Here is a 16,597-nt window from a genome sequence, read left to right as displayed (position 1 = left end):
CTATTGATTTGCTTTATTTTACTTCGCCTTTTGTGAAACTTTTGGCTAATTTGCGAGGATGGGGATGAGTGATATGATGAAATTGATGAATGGGCACTCACAAACATCCATACCCAGGCCAGGATTCGAACCCGGGAACCCTGGCGTCGTAAAGCGATGTGCTAACCACTCCGCCACGGGGGCCGACACAAATTTGCTCTACTAGTAATGAGAGTTTAAATGGTGAATTTCGTATAACAGCTAACGTGATAAGAAACTGATACGTTCGTGTTTTCCGAATATCATGTTTTACACGTTTGCACATATTATAATAAATTAATAATTATTTTACAGTAATGCGAAGAAGATGGAAGAAGAAATATAATTCTAACAGATTTAGTCGTTTAACAGAGGGGAAAATTCAGAAGAAGGGATATTCATTTTTACACAACTTGATAAGCACAATGACCAGTGGCGTGCCCAAGGGGGGTTGATGGGGGTTATAACCCCCCTCTTTGGCCCAGTATTCCTAAAAAAAAGAACGTGAAAGGTAGAAAAATATGACAAAATGAGGGCCGACTATCAAGGAAAAGTATACATAACCCCTACCATTCGAAAATCCTGGGCACGCCACTGACAATGACGAATATTTACGTGCATTGATCGTGAAAATTTCTAGTAAAAAAGTTATACAGAAAAAGTTTCCTGTCCAACATTACTAATTGATATGTGAAATAGGGCACCAAAATAAATATCTCACTGGATAGGTGATATCTGCGTTACCAGAACCTCTACAGTAAAAACTTCAAACTTACCAGAAATCTTCTTCAGACATGCTTGTAATTAATGCTTTTGTCCTTCAACGCGAAATTTGCGAGTAAACTCACGACCTTCCTTCTTTGACACTTATTCTAGATTCAAATTCGGCCTAGGTTTTTTATGTTCATTTTTTCATCCAGACTTCAGACTTCTGGTAGAAAAACTCGCACCAACAAATTCTCCACACTGTTCATCGCGACAAATGCACAAATACAGCACACAACTACCGAAAAAGCTTCACTTTTCCATGGAAAATGAAGAAACTACAAGTGTCAATACTATAGTCTTCCCACCCGGTCGTTTTATTGCTAAGGGGTTGCCAGGCAATTTTGCCAAATTTTCAGAAATTTGAAGTTTACAGGTTCCTGTAGCGGCTCTTGGTTAGTTTAGATGACGAGTTTCTAATTTATCTAACATCCGCCTTGAAAAGAAATTGGAGAACTTTGTCACATTATCAGGATTTTTTCAAACGTGCTAATCAAAACATGTAATTTAATCTACATGATGTACTCCACATCATTGTAATCCAAATGTACTTTTCACCAAACTAAGAAAAGAGAGAACACATAATTTTGCGTGTAACAAGAATCTATAGCCGACTTTCGTGGCTAGCATACCGCATTACAAAGCCAGGGCTCCTGGGTTCGAATCCCGGCATGGGCATGTGTGTTCTTTGTGAATGCCCCTTCATCAATTTCATTATATCACCACTCATTCTCATCGTCGTGATTACCGAAAAGTAGCAGAAAGCGACGGTAAATAACAAAAATCAAGCAAGATTCTGTACATTTTCAGTTAACGATATTTTCTTTCCACATTGGAAATTGCGTTATTTATTGCTCTACTCTTATGTTATAAGTGAATAAGATTATGGAATACAGAATGATATTTTTCAACGGTTGGTAATTTTCTATCTTCGGTTAACTTCATTGCTTCTGGCAATTCTTCATTGCTTACCGTTCTCCGGAGAGAGGGCCAGTTTCGCCTAGGGGGGGGGGGGGTTCGGACGACAAACCCTCCGTCCTCCCTTACACAGATCCCGCGTGTGTTATTCACCCAGTTCCCTCGCCTGTTACCCCTCCCGGCAGCGCCTGAGAATGCTCTACGTCTCATAAAGTGGGAGGACGGCGCCCTGCCACATTTCTCTCGAAGTTCCGTATTCCCCCGCACGGTGGCGTGCAAACTTTGCAATTGTCGCGGAAGAATGAATACAGAAACGACTAACCAACGATCTATAAGCAATGGAATATTTGCAATTCAGACAATGTAAAAGCTAATATATAAATGTTAATGTAATGTTTGTTCACTTGTGGTTACACACGGCAGTGCGGCGTCCGTATCGTCCTTATGTGCGGCCGCCCCTGCTTGTGCACAGATTTCTATGTCTACTTACATAACAGAGAATTACACATACAATTATTAGCTCGTCTTTGGTATTACCCGGCCGGGCTACTTTTATGTGGGCCACCTGGTATGTGACTGTCCATTCATCATTTTTTATAACATCATCACTCATCATCACAAATAGCCAAAAGTGACAGAAAAGTGACGTAAAAGAAAATTACGATAGGAATAATGAAATGCTGATGCTGTTTCTATTTTTGCCTCTCTCTTCATATCTTTCATTCCATTTCCTTTTATCTCTCAATTTGCCCTTTTTCTTACTCCACCTCTTAATATTACAATTTTCTCTGTTTCTTTCACGTATATTTATTTATTCCTTGCTTTCTCGTTCTCTCTTTGAATAACGTGCAGAACACACAGTGGCGCAGGGAACGAGAGGGTACAGTCAGCGGCGGCGACAGGTTTATCGTCTAGGGGTGCTGAGGGGCTGCGGATTGAAATTTAGGGGGTGCGACGTTGAAAATAAAGAAAAAGTGAAATATGTATGCATGTTTTAGTCCCTAAATCAAATATCAACCAAGTTTTAGTAGGCATCTACTAATAAAACTGAAGAATACCAGCGACTTGCTTCATTTTAGTCTGATTTTAGCACAACAACGTTTGGAAATTTGAAAAGGAGAGCTTGTTCAATAGAGGGACATATAAGAATGACTGGAGGATTTTTTCATTGAGAGGAAAGCAAGACAAGGCATTCTCCCCCCCCCTTAATAGTGTTGCTCACTCTCTCTAAAAAAAATCCTTCAGTTTGAAGTTACCGTGTTCCTGCAATGCATAATAATTCATACAAATGGCCGTGACTGAAATATACACTTTTAGATTGACATCCATTGTTTTAAGGCCACTTTATGAACATACAGGCTAATCGGGAGTGGACCTATAGTTTAAAGTTGGATCCGAGCCACTATGTGCCTTCACCGGGTATCGAACCCGGGATTCCTTGATTGCAAGCCACAACCAATTGAGGTACAAAATTCAGTTATTAATCAAATGCCAGATGCGTTGTATAGGTGACAACTTCTACTGAGTGTTCAGTTTGTGCGCGTTCGGTAATATAAAGAAATAGCTACTATGCAACCTAAAGTTCTGCAATTTGAAAAAGAAAATATCACAATGGATACGAAATTATGTAGTCACTTTCATGTAATTATCAATTCACTTTTTTTGGACTGCTTCACTTTTCTGAAAATGTTCCGTTGCTTTGTTACCCCTCTTTTCATATGCGTTCGTTTTACATAATATATGTGTACATAGCCTACCATACGTCTGCCCAGATGCTGTGGTGTCAGGATAAAACGCTAAATGCACAGCAACTTCTTAGTTAAAGTGCCTTGGGCCGCACTGTCCCCAACGACGAACAATAACATTTCTTCGCGAATTTTTGGCATCTTTGTAATAGTCTTTGAAATAGTCTCAAATGGTACGTTTACTAGAACAAATAGAATTAATTAACAAGGAAGCTACCGTCACGATAGGCCTACAACTCGCGTTAAATAATTTCGCGAGCACGACCTGACGATTCTTGAAAGAAACTGAAATTTTTGTTCTAATGCGACTTGAAGAAAAGAGGAAGAACGAGTAGGCGGGAAACATAACCGTGTATCAATAGTGCAAAGGAAAACATACAACAACTAACACTGATCTATATACATTTAAAAAACACAAACAGACTACTTGAAAGTTGAAACACAAGAAGAAATAATGTCTAACAACAATTCTGAAGAAACAAATACAAGGGCCGCTGACTGCCGACAGTACAGGAAAATAAATGCGGAATCTCTTTGAGAGTAGGATCACAGACACTTGTCTGTGGTAGGATCAATGCTTACCTCTTGTAAATAATAACAGTAGTCTCACTTCAGTACCTAACATTCGGTCCTAAATATGACAACGACATGGCATAATATGACACTGTAAGAGGTAATGTTTTCGGTAGAATATAGGTTTTGGATAGGGGGTGCAGACGAAAATTCAGGGGTTCGCACTTCGCAGCCTCCCCCTGACGCCGCCCCTGCTCGGTACAGGGGTATAACCCCCGAATTTTTGTTTTCTGACAGATATTATATTACGGGCTTTTTTCATAACTTTGTCTAAGGGTGTCTATACATCAAAATGAATACTTGTATTCTTGCTCGTAACTTTCATAAAATTAAAAACTGCTCTCCTTCATGGTAACTGACCCATGTTTTTTACGCCCAGAGGGATACTGTAAAAATGAAATGTGATTAAAAATAACGAGGCGTGAATTATCATATCCGGACTTTTTGGGTTCCCGAATAGTCTAGAAATTTCAGAGGATCGCATTTAAAATAGGTTAATTCTTGTTATTTCGTACACTATAAGTGTTTGAAATGTCTTGAAATTAAGTCTTTATCTCAGAAGTACAGAAACAATCACTTGAGGGGGAAATAGCACATGTATAGAATTCAAGATTTTACAGCACCGGGAAATGGGCGGTTTTTTGAGTACTGAACGACGGAGATAAAAAATCCTCCTTCCTAATCCCATCCAGCACACCTCTAATTACGGCAGTCAACATGGTTTCAATGTCTCTGGTAAAAATGTTCTCTCGTTATTTTCTTGGGATGGCAGTTAATTGCTGTAACTTATTTAAATCAAATAAAACAATATTATTTGTAATAAAATTTTGCTACAATTTCACTATTTAAATTTTCCCAGATATCTCAAGGGGGCAAGTGCACTCTCTGCCCCTTCTTGGGCTCGCCTTTGCTCTCCAGTCCTCCTCCGTTTTTGGTGTCGTCACAGCTTCACTTCCGGAAAAAGTTTCTCCATTCCGATGGTCTTATTAATTGTCCTGCAACGCACACTTGCCAACAAAATTAGGATACTGTAAAAGAATAAACATTTATCTTTGTAATGAAACTTAGTATAACTTATAATAATGAATGTCAACACGCATAACCTATCAAAAATCGTAAATAATACAATATAAAGTAATGAAACTGGAAGCAAGCGATGGTACTTGCTGGTTGCTGTTCAGTCGGTAGCATATTGCAATCGTCGTCTGTCAAGTACTGCGGGAAAATCCTCATGGTTGTTATTAGTAGGTTCAAATTTTAAATTGTGTTAATTCCTTCTTTAAATTTCCACACATGAAGATGAACATGGTATATTGTAAGACAGTCACGACATTATTTCTATTTATATCTAAAAAAAAATATTCTCAGTCCTGTTAAACTTTGTGATAGAAGACAGAATATTTGAGTCTTCAAAAATATTAGGAATAATAATAGGTATATGAAAAAACCTGGGAGAGGTGATTGCCCTCACCGTGGATCCATGCCTGGTGTTGGGGAGATTATGTATGGCAAACCTGTTTGAAGTTTTATCATAACTACGTGTTTTTTTTTTCTTCCAGAGTTTCAGAAATGACAAGATGCTGAGGCACAACAAGTACCTGTCCTACACAGCAAGAACAAGGATTATACGTGGAAAGTACAAAGGACATTGTGGTAAGTTTTCAGTCAGAATAACGTACTATATTTACTATAATAAAGCAGCGGCGGCTCAAGGGGTAGAGCCGCCGTGCCATGGCACTACCCTCAGAAGAAACGCATACCTCGCCGAAGTATTGTTAAATGAATACATTGATAGTTTACAGACAAGGAGATTCGAATCTTACAATTGGTCAAGCTGACGTGATGACCACCCCAACCACAGACTAGATATGAATTATGAACCGCCCCAACCTCCTCACTGCATCGCTAGCTGTTTCGTACCCTCGCGAGGCAGTGGTCCGCGCCACCCAAGAGCTGACCTAACCAAGTTGACACACTTCATCAGGGTTGGAGAAGTCTCAGCGAGTAACATTTCCACCATGAGCCGGGAGCAAGGTGTCAGGGGGTGGGGTTAGCTCATAAGACACCAGACGTGCCCGTTTTCGCCTGGCACGGCAAGGGAACTTTCACAGTGTTGACACAGTTGCCATCTTCAGAGATAAGTCGCTAAATACGACGGATTTGTAAGACCCGTTGGGAAAGTAATTCGTGAAAAAGATACTATCTACTTTTCTACGTACTTTTGGAGAAACAAACCAAGTATTTTTCTAAAGTTAAATGAACATTTTGATAATAGATAGATGCGCCTAGAGAGCCATCCATACTTTGTATAAAAGATAAAAGTAAAAGATCCTATGGTGATGCAAGTTTCCTTTAGCATTTCGACAATTTCTTTTTACATCAAATTTCTAGGATATTTTCAACATCCAGTTGGAATACATGTGCGTGTGGGAGGAGAAGGTGAGAAGATTTGTTTTCCCTTCCTCTTGTAATTATGTTTTTAGTGAAGTGTCCTGTAGTGTATAAAGATAGGTTAATGAGTGAAGATGAATCGGATTAGTGTGTTATTACTTAAACACACACTGTTTTCCACGTTACCAAACGAGGATAAACATCTTGGCCAGTGGGGCAACCTCAAGGAGGAGACTGAGGGGTTTTTTTTTTTTTTTTTTTTTTTTTTTTTTTTTTTTTTTTCTTGATCACGTTGGCACTACCCATCATACCTCCCGCTGGCCACCACTGTAATAAAGCTATTGTATTTAGTCATTGCTTTTTCTGGAAAGGGTACTAATTTACTATTCCACAAACAGATTTCTTCATTTTTACACAAGAAACTACTTACGGTAATAAGTTCCTGTAGCATTGTCTAACATCTGGAAGGTGTTTTCTGTCTTGTGGGAATGTATCATAGCGGAAATTCATTATTTTTGTTGATAATTAATTCTCCAACGCACAATAGCCTTTGGCGCGGATACCTCTGTAGATTATCGCGTGTTGTGCTTGTGTTTTGTCGATTGCAAGGTTTCCAACCACGCCATTGTTTTCCGAAAAGATAACGTGTCGTGGATGCGTGGTGAAATTCATACCGGGGGTTGAAGATCCACTGGATTTTGTAATTGGGTACTTGAAAAATGGGTAGCCCCAAAAACCATTCACGCATATCCCCACAAAAGATTTCCGGCAAGGTTAGGTTAGGCAAGCATAGTTAAAATTTTGTTCGTAAAATAATGTGAAGAAGCTTAAAAAAAAATCACTAGAGTATTTTTTGGGTTACGAAGGTTGGAAACACTGCATCGACAAAACACAAGCATGGCGCGTGAAGGTGTACATGCCATACTGTTTCTTACGGAAACGAAACAACGCAAATAAAGAAGTATGTGAAAAATTGACATTACTTTCATCAAAAAAAACGTGAATACACCTTCAAGAATGTTCCGCGAAGCAGATAGGTAAGTACGAATGTTACAAGTGATGAAACGAAGAAGTTACATGTTTGTGGAATAGTAAAATTTTACCTTCCATGTATGTATGTGTGTTTTGTTGGGGTGTAAGCAGTGTACATGAATATACTTGTTACATATATTGTTCAGTAATTTCTTGGTAACAATATAATCTCGGAAGAACGGATTTCTTCATTTTTACAGAAGAAAGTACTTACTGAAATGAGTTTCTCTAGCATTTTGAAAGTTCGTGGAGGTATTTACTTTCAATGTTGAATCAGTTTGACCGGAAATTCATGTGTTTTTCATGAAATATAACTCTCCGACGCACAATTGCTGTTGCTGTTCTTTGCTTCCTCTATGTCAACTGGACATTGCACATGTTTGATGACATAACCTTCTAGCAGTGTTTCCAAAGACGCGGTTGTTTTGCAAGAAAATGAAAAACCAAATATACATTCCTGATATTACTACAACCCCAAATTTTAACTATGTTTGCCTAACCTAACCTTACCGTGAATGGTTTGTGGGGCATTTTTCGGTTAAGAAGGTTGGAAACACTGTATATCCACTGATCCACGACGCTATGCCCGCCATATTGTGTCTTAATGAAGCGAAAAAAGGACGAACAATAATTACTGTTATTGACATTATTTTCGTCAGAAAAACAAAATCACACATTAAAGAATGTTTTGCAATGCACAATGGGTAAGTACGAATGTAAAAAGTGACGAAATGAACGAGTGAGAGGTGTTCGGCCGAGAAGATATAAGTAATAATTTCTTTAAGTGACGCAAAGTCTTTCTTTTTTAACAAGAAATTTTTGGAATGTGTGACACATTATAAGAAATTGTGACAAGATCACTAAACTTTAGGTCTGTGCCGATATTGGTGCTGATGTATCGGTATCGGCTGATATCAGTGTTATCGGTAAGTGTCGGTGGAAACGGAATGTATCAGTTGAAATTTATTTACCAATAACTGCTGATACATTTCTGTCATTTTAGTCTTTCATGAGCTCCGCAAAATTATAAGTTTCCTGAAATTTGCACCAATTTTGTGTGATAAAATAAATTTTGTGATAACAAAGCATGTATTCTGATGTAATTCTAAAATATTTTAAAGTAAATATTTTGGTAAATTGATGCATGTAACAAAGTGGAATACTTACACACTAATATTATTCTGTATTTTGAATAAATTTTAATTATTACAATTTTCAAGCATCAGTATCAATGATTACAATTTTCAAGCATCAGTATCAATGGGAATCATTGTGAGTATCGGTATCGGTTCAAAGTGGTATCTGTTCAGCCCTACTAAAATTCATACATAAGAAGCAGCTGTGTGCAGGGAAAAGTAAGTGATAACATTTAGGACCAAAAATGGGCAACTTAAGAATGGGAACTAAAGAAACAACTATATATGTAATGAGGTATAATGTCTAACCTAAATAATTAAAGCAATGTAATTTTAAAAAGAAACTGTTGTTAGGTTTAGTTTTTTACCAAGGAAAATATGTTAGAACATTATCTCATTATTCTGGTATAAAGTATTTTCTTTCAAAGAATTTACCCCACTTTCTTGGATATCGGTAAGTTGTAGAAAGCTTTCACACTGAAGCTTACACATTGCACATGTTGCTACTCAGACCAAGCCATTTTATCTTTAACATGCATCGTGTTACTTTGATTGCACATATGTGCACTGATTTATCCCAGTTTGTTATATATATACTCAAGAAGAGAGGCCAACTGGCAGCTATCAACACATTAAATGATGAAAAAATCCATTATCATCTTGCATTCTAAGAATGGTTAGTACCTATTCTAAACAAGAAGTAACTAAACTAACTAACTCTCTAGCCTTCTTAAACCCGAAGGTTCATGGCTGCAGCAACACAGGCCTTCCATCTGTTCCTATTTTGAGCAAGTTCTATATACTCTTTTCCATCCCTACCGATTTCCTTTAGGTCCATCTCAACGTTGTCCCTCCATCTTCGTCTTGGCCTTCCTACAGGTCTCTTACCATCTGGTTTCCCAACAAGAATCCTGTAAACTCCTCTTTCCTCTCCCATTCGTCCCACATGTCCTGCCCACCTAAGTCTTCTTGATTTAATTATTCTAATAATATCTGGACATGAATACAAATTATGTAGTTCTAAATTATGTAACCTTCTCCACTCACCTGTCTCCTCATCCTTTTTAGGTCCAAAGATTTTCCTAAGGATTTTATTTTCAAATACTCTCAATTTATGTTCCTCTTTCAATGTAAGGGACCAAGTTTCACACCCATATAATACTACAGGCAAAATTACTGTTTTGTATATTTTAACTTTTAGTTTCTTAGATATTAAACGAGAAGACAAAAGTTTATGAAGAGAGAAGTAACATGCATTTCCTGAATTAAGCCTACTTTTTATTTCCTCTTTAATATAATTTTCATTTGTTAATATTACTCCTAAGTATTTGAATTTGGAAACTGGTTCAAACGAGTTGTTATCAATAATTAGATTTTGATTATTACCTAACACTTGGTTTCGGCCTGTAAGCATATATTTAGTTTTCTCTTTGTTAACTTCCAAACCTATCTCTTTAGCAGTTTTGAAAAATATTTTAGCATTATTCTTAATTGTATTCACATCATCCCCCAGTAAGTCTACATCATCTGCATATGCTAACAACTGAGTCACACCATTTAATTTTAGTCCTTCTTTAGTTTCTTTTACCTTCCTTACAGCATATTCTAAGGCAAAATTAAAGAGCAATGGAGATAATGCATCTCCTTGTTTTAACCCATCATGAATTGTAAATTTGTCAGACATATTATTACCCACACGAATTTTACTTTCTGTTTCACTGGTGCATATTTTTATCATACTAACAAGCTTCTTAGGTATTCCAAACTCTACTAATATATTATATAATTTATCTCTTTTGACCGAATCATATGCTTTTTTGAAATCAATGAATAGCTGATGGACATTTTGATTATATTCCCACTTTTTTTCAAGTGTCTGTCTGATGTGAAAAATTTGATCTGTAGTTGATCTGTTACGTTTAAATCCACATTGATAATCACCTATAATTTCATTAGCATATGGGGTTAGTCTTGTTAAAAGAATGTTAGACAAGATTTTGTATGTTGTTGAGAGTAGAGAAATTCCACGGTAATTATTGCAGTTCATTTTATCACCTTTTTTAAACACAGGAACAATTATGGATTCTTTCCACTGTTGAGGGATTTCTTCTTTATTCCATATTAAACAAATTAATTTATGAATTTGACATATTAATGAATTTCCACCATATTTAATTAACTCAGCTGGTATTAAATCAATGCCAGGTGCTTTGTTATTCTTTAGCCTTTTAATAGCATCTTTAACTTCCGTCAAGTTAGGTTCTGGCACTAAAGGTTCTGCTGTGTGGACTTCATTTACTTCTGATTTATCTCCTACATGGACATTTAAAAGGTCATTAAAGTAGTTCTTCCATCTATTTAGAATATCGCATGGGTCAGCTAGAAAATCACCGTCTTTTTCTTTTATCAAGTTTACTTTAGGTTGCCACCCCTTTCTAAATTCATTTACACCTTTATATAAATCTCTGATATTTTTATTTTTGCTGTTTGTTTCAATTTCATCAATTTTGCTTTTCAAGTAATCTCTTTTTTTACTTCTAAACGTGCGGTTAACTTCTCGCTTTATTCTATTATAATTGCTTAGATTTGTATCATCCGAGTTATTTAACCATCTAAGTCTAGCCTGATTTCTTATTTCTATTAGATTATGACATTCATTATCAAACCACGGCTTACTTTTTCTTGGTTTATGGTATCCTATACTTTCTTTAGCTGCTGATTCTATTGCGTTACGGAATAGAAGTAACAATTTCAGAAATTCACATTCTTGCGATTGATTTCTTTTAACTATGCCAATGTCCAAAATTAAAGCAACAAATGGAATTTCTTTCCCATTCTTTCTTTTCTTTTTTCATCCATTTCTTTGCAGGTTTTGAAGAATATTAATTGAATGAGGTGTCAATACTTTCTTAAGATCCCGAGATATTTAGTCTTTTCCTTTGGCACATTCGGGGTTGAAAACGTGTGGATACCTTATCGCTAGGGACATTGAATTTTCGCGATGCGCAAAATCGCGAAATGTGAAAAAAAGATGCAATTTTGAACATTCTGCATGTAACTACACCCCCAATGATGAAATATGCATGAGTTTTATTCGCGAAGTAATGCGAAATGTGTGCTTTCCACGAAATGAACTATTTTTAAGTAGAAAAAATGCAAAAACTGGCAATCGAGGTTGTGCGTGCAAACTGTCGATTTATAACAAAACGTTTGCCTAAAGTTTCCAACCACTTGCATCTGAAGAACGTTTTATCTTCGATCACATCAGGAAGACACTGCAAATTGGGATTTTCCATGCACATAATCTCAGTTCGAAAACTTCACTCCCTGTCAAGCTGCATTCCTTTCTTCCCCCGAATATGCATTTTAGAAATGAAGTGATTTTCTGTTGATGTTTTATTTTGGTTGGACAGCTAAGTACTTGTGTATGTGTACAGTATATAAAAATGAAGAAATAGTTTATCAATTTATAGCTAGCTCTTTTGTATATTGTTTCCTCTCATGATGAAAAAGTGTGTGCCAATTTTTTTTTTCCACCGCTGGTATATACCGCTGATCTAACATTTTATTTACCGCTCTCCTTAGTTTTTATTTACCATAAATTTGTGTTCCTACTTATCGCTAAATACAGTCTCCAAAATGCAATGTTCGAACTCTCTCTCCACTACAGAAATCCCTTGACAATCTAAGATTTAACACTTTATGAAGAGCTTTCTATCTCCCTCTTTTAATTTCATACTCAATCCTACCACCAAAATTTCCATGCCAATTTTAGACTTACTGTTAATATTGAAGAGTAGATATTGCCTCCTCCAAAAAATTAATTCTCAGTCTTCACCCCAGAATTTCTGCAACAGTCTTAAGACAATAGTAATACACAAGAATTGGATATCCCCTTCAATTTAATGCTCAATCCCCCTCTAACTAAAGTACTCGCCATAAACTAAGACCTAGAGTTGGATACTCCCCCCCCCCCCCAAAGTTTAATTCAGAAGCCACGTGTCAATTAAGGCCTAATATATAGGGGTTCGGTAGCCCCCCTTTCGATATAGCACTAAACACTTTCATTTCTTCATCTAATGGATTAAATACGGTGCATTTAAGGTGTAAAATTATTACATATATTTTGGAAAAGATATAAATGTTGAATTTTATATTATTTGAAGGGAAAAAATCTCCCCCAAAAATCTTGATGGTGCAACCTGCACCATAAAACCCCCTGTGGGCAACCCTGCCAGGATTTATCAAGGAAAAAGTCACCATAGCAACAGGTTAAACTTGGCAAATTTATCAACAAAAAAATCACACGTGGAAAGGATTTCTGTTTGTTGCTTTAATTTTGGACACTAGTGTATTAGTGCTAGATTCACATGGAGAATTTTATGTTATTGTAAACTCACTAGTGCATTCCCGTAACAAAAATATAATGAAATTAAATTGATATCAGCCAGTACGAATGTTTGCAGAACACTGGTTCTGATTTATTTACTGATACTTTTCCGTAATCGTGGGATTTTTGTGCGGTCCAGAAAATGTAATGCATCACTTTTTCAGGGTCTATATATCCTCAAATATTTGCAAGATCTTATTCTTGTTGATTTTGGACCATTATTGTGGGGGAAAAAATACATTTTGTGTTTAACATGTTCACTGCTGATGAAAATGTGTGTAGTTGCCTGCATGTGCTGAAATTTTTTGTACAGCAATATTTGTTTCTTTTTTTTTTTTCATTTGGGACTATAAACACCATAAAATATAAAATTTGTGCACTAAACATTAACGAAAAAAGTCATTAGCGCACATCATCGAAATTTCCATGCTGTATGCGGAAAATGCCAAAAGGCAGCATTTGCTATGTTAGTAGTTTTTCAACACATCACTGCATATCACTTCTAGAGAAGTGTGAAATGTTATGTATTACATTCATATCTTTTTCTATCAACTTTCAGGGATTTGAATTATGCATCTTTCATGGATAGAAATTATGAATATTTACAAAATTAAATGTTTTTATTAAGGATAAGCTTTATGATTATGTAAAATATGAACATATGTTTATTTCATATTGAAGAAAATTTTATTTGCAATACATGCATAAACGTATGAATACTTTACTTTTACTTCCTTGTGATAATCATAAAAACATGGACTGAAGCATAGTCCAGGTCAGTGGCGTCTATTAGGAGTGTGTGGGGGGAGTCAGATCCAGTGGCGAAGCGTAGATTTCCTAGCAGGGTAGGCACAAAAGTGCGATAATTTCCATTAGTTGCTTAAATCTTTAAAAGAAAGGGAGGGGGGCTATGTCATGGAGAGTGGTTCAATGTCTCTCCAGGTCGCTTCTTTACTTACCAGTGGCGTGACGTTCTCGAGCCCTGTTGTCAATTCTTCATCACTTTTATTCTAAATTTATTTTGCAATTGAGGTGAAAAGGGCTAGAAACCCCCCCATAATTTTCGGGTCAGTCGGACATTTGTGCCGTGAGCAGACGACAGAATTCCGCACTTTCAGCGATATGTCAGTTTGGTACGTTCTACTGCTGCCAACTTAGTTTTTTTTTAGCAAGACTTCCTCGCACCGAGGAAAACACCATTGTTATCTGTTGTCTAACTAAAGGAATGATTGTAGTTAATTCCAGTCTTGGCTTTCTAGATAAATGAATTTCTAACACCTGTATGTGCAAGTAAACGTAATTTAAATTTTGAATATTTTCGTCTCATTTGTTCTGCTCTATGCAAATCGTGACGATGAGAATGTATGGAGAATGAATTAAAGATGATCAGGAAACATTGACATGACCACAATTAGGTCACCTGGCTTCGTAACGTGTTAGGATGACCACCACGCAGCTTTCAAGAAATAACATAAGTAAAGGTGACCTCCCTCATTCAGTGTGTATACTTTGCATCCTAGTTTGTTCTAGCCCTTGTGTTAGTAGACACCTTTACGTGATAATAGAACATAGGATCTTTGTTTGGGACCCGGGAACACGACAGGTTACTATGTAACATATAAACAGGTTATAATAAATGTACGTAGTTGCTTGAGAGAATAGAATCCCAATTTTTAGGTGCAATTCAGCTCTTTTCTGCCAATCCAATGTGACAACACTGGCCTGTTCCGCCAGACCTGAAACAGACATGGCCCGTGCAATAACCCCATAACACAAAACTCTTTGTCCTAAACCCAAAAAAAGTCTTCCCATGTATTGTACTCTCATTGACTGCCCTCTTCTCTTGTTATCCCTTCAGGGTAAACGAAACTGCCTACCTCTTCGCTTGTGTCGGCTGCATAAAAAAATGTCTGCTTGTAATATTTATTCAACAACAGCGTTAACGCATTAAATAACGGTTCAACAACTTTGAATTTTTTTAAAATATTTTGCTGTCACTTGCCACTGCTACTTGCAAAGGAAAATATAGTTGAAAACATTTTAGAAATGATTGTTATAAGAAGGAGACATGAAAGACCAAAAGTGGGTCCTACCTCACCGATGATTACATCTTCACTGAATTAAGAACTCGATTGTTCTTGCATTTCAGTCCGGCACTTCTTGCGTAAATCTGATCGCTGCACAACACACGAATCACAAACAAAGCTCTACCGCCACGAACCTCGCGCTCCGAGCCACTCTCCCTTGTAGCATCCTGAGCAGGAGGCAAGTTTTCACAGAGAGGGAACGAACGAGGGAATCCCCGTTCACGATAAAAATGAATTATTCTATTTCCAGTGAAAGTAAAACTACTTTGTAAATATAAGGCGTAGCTAGGATTTTAATTTACATTATTTGGTATGAAGACTTACTTTACACATATAAGTTCTTTAGACTTTCTGTTTACGCTACGGTGTTGGGTGAATCGACAAGACCATCAGCACTCTGACCAGAAAACGAAGTCAGAACTACACTACGTGATTTTCAATTTGACTTACACATGTCGATGAAAGGAAGGAAAACCTAAGTTTCGTACAAAATATGGAGAATGTACAATGAAATAGAAATATCTCTGCACGAACACAGGCTAATGTTTACAAAAAATGCCGGTACACCACAAATTTCCAACCCTGGCGGAAATGCAGTGTTGCTGATATTCTGTTCGTCCTAGTGGGTAACACCGCGAGGCCAGCCTCAGGAGCACGTTATAAGCATACGTACAGTACTCGTAAGATTAGGCTTCCTGCATATATGACCGTACTACGGAATGTAAAGAGAAGAGGCCCCAGCAAATGTGCCTCACTCCGTGGAAAGTTCGTATACTGGACAGGGTTAGAATTTTTTTGTAATTATCATAAATGAAAATTCCAAACTTTTCCATTGCATTACATGTGTTTTGACAAAATAAGTAAATACACCTTTCAAAGAGTAATGGCGTGGGTAGGCCCGGCCTCCTGGTCTCATAGGATGCTTCGCCACTGGTCAGATCCCCCCTCACTTTATGCCACTTTTGCCTGGCTCTATGCTATACCTTATCTATCAAGGGAAAGTAAAATGTCCTTGCCCCCCCCCCCCCAAATTTCGGAATGCAATCGCCAGCACTGGTCCAGGTTTATCGGGGTAGTTCACACAGTTGTAATGTAAATTTTATCACTCACATTGAAGACTGAAGTCACAGCACTTAAGAATGGATAAAAGAGTTAAGAGAAACAAAGCAAGCTTTGCTGCTATGCGCAGTGGTAAAGTTGGCACAGTGGTTCCCTGCAAGAAATAACTCTGCACGACTTCAAATGAAGTGCCGAGAGGCATCACCCACATATAGCGTGACAACATGATGATTATCGACAGGTATTGGTTCGTAGTAGTACCAGTTCAGCACCAATAGGAGTAGATTTATTATTTTCTAGTTTTGTCTTTACTGAAAGGAAAAGGAATATGGAAATACAGCTACTCATTAGAGGTGTGTGGATCTGAAGCTTGGATTCAGATGCAGATTCCTAAGGATTCGAGTAAGAAAGATTTAGATTCACATATCAAATCACACAGAGCATGCCACAGAGTTAGCCAACAACTCCGATTTTCTTCAAATT

At 37.2% G+C, this 16,597-nt stretch overlaps 1 protein-coding gene across 3 annotated transcripts in view; it reads left to right on the top strand.

Moving 5' to 3' along the window:
• Positions 1-16,597, top strand: part of LOC145985184 (uncharacterized) — a 148,217-nt gene that overhangs the window by 75,455 nt on the left and 56,165 nt on the right. Inside the window, exons 1-2 of one of the 3 annotated variants that reach the window (XM_083118894.1) lie at positions 5,232-5,263; positions 5,579-5,672. The gene's annotated coding sequence lies outside the window, so the exon portion shown is untranslated. Of the gene's footprint in view, positions 1-5,231; positions 5,268-5,578; positions 5,673-16,597 lie in introns of those variants that run through there. The other 2 variants (XM_083118893.1, XM_083118895.1) reach the window with 2 other exon arrangements.

This window comes from Lepisma saccharinum, chromosome 3 (genome assembly GCF_977018435.1).
Source record: "Lepisma saccharinum chromosome 3, izLepSacc3.1, whole genome shotgun sequence".
In the NCBI taxonomy this organism is placed as follows: Eukaryota; Metazoa; Arthropoda; class Insecta; order Zygentoma; family Lepismatidae; genus Lepisma; species Lepisma saccharinum.
Note: the sequence above shows the minus strand (reverse complement) of the source record. Positions and strands in the feature narration are given on the sequence as shown.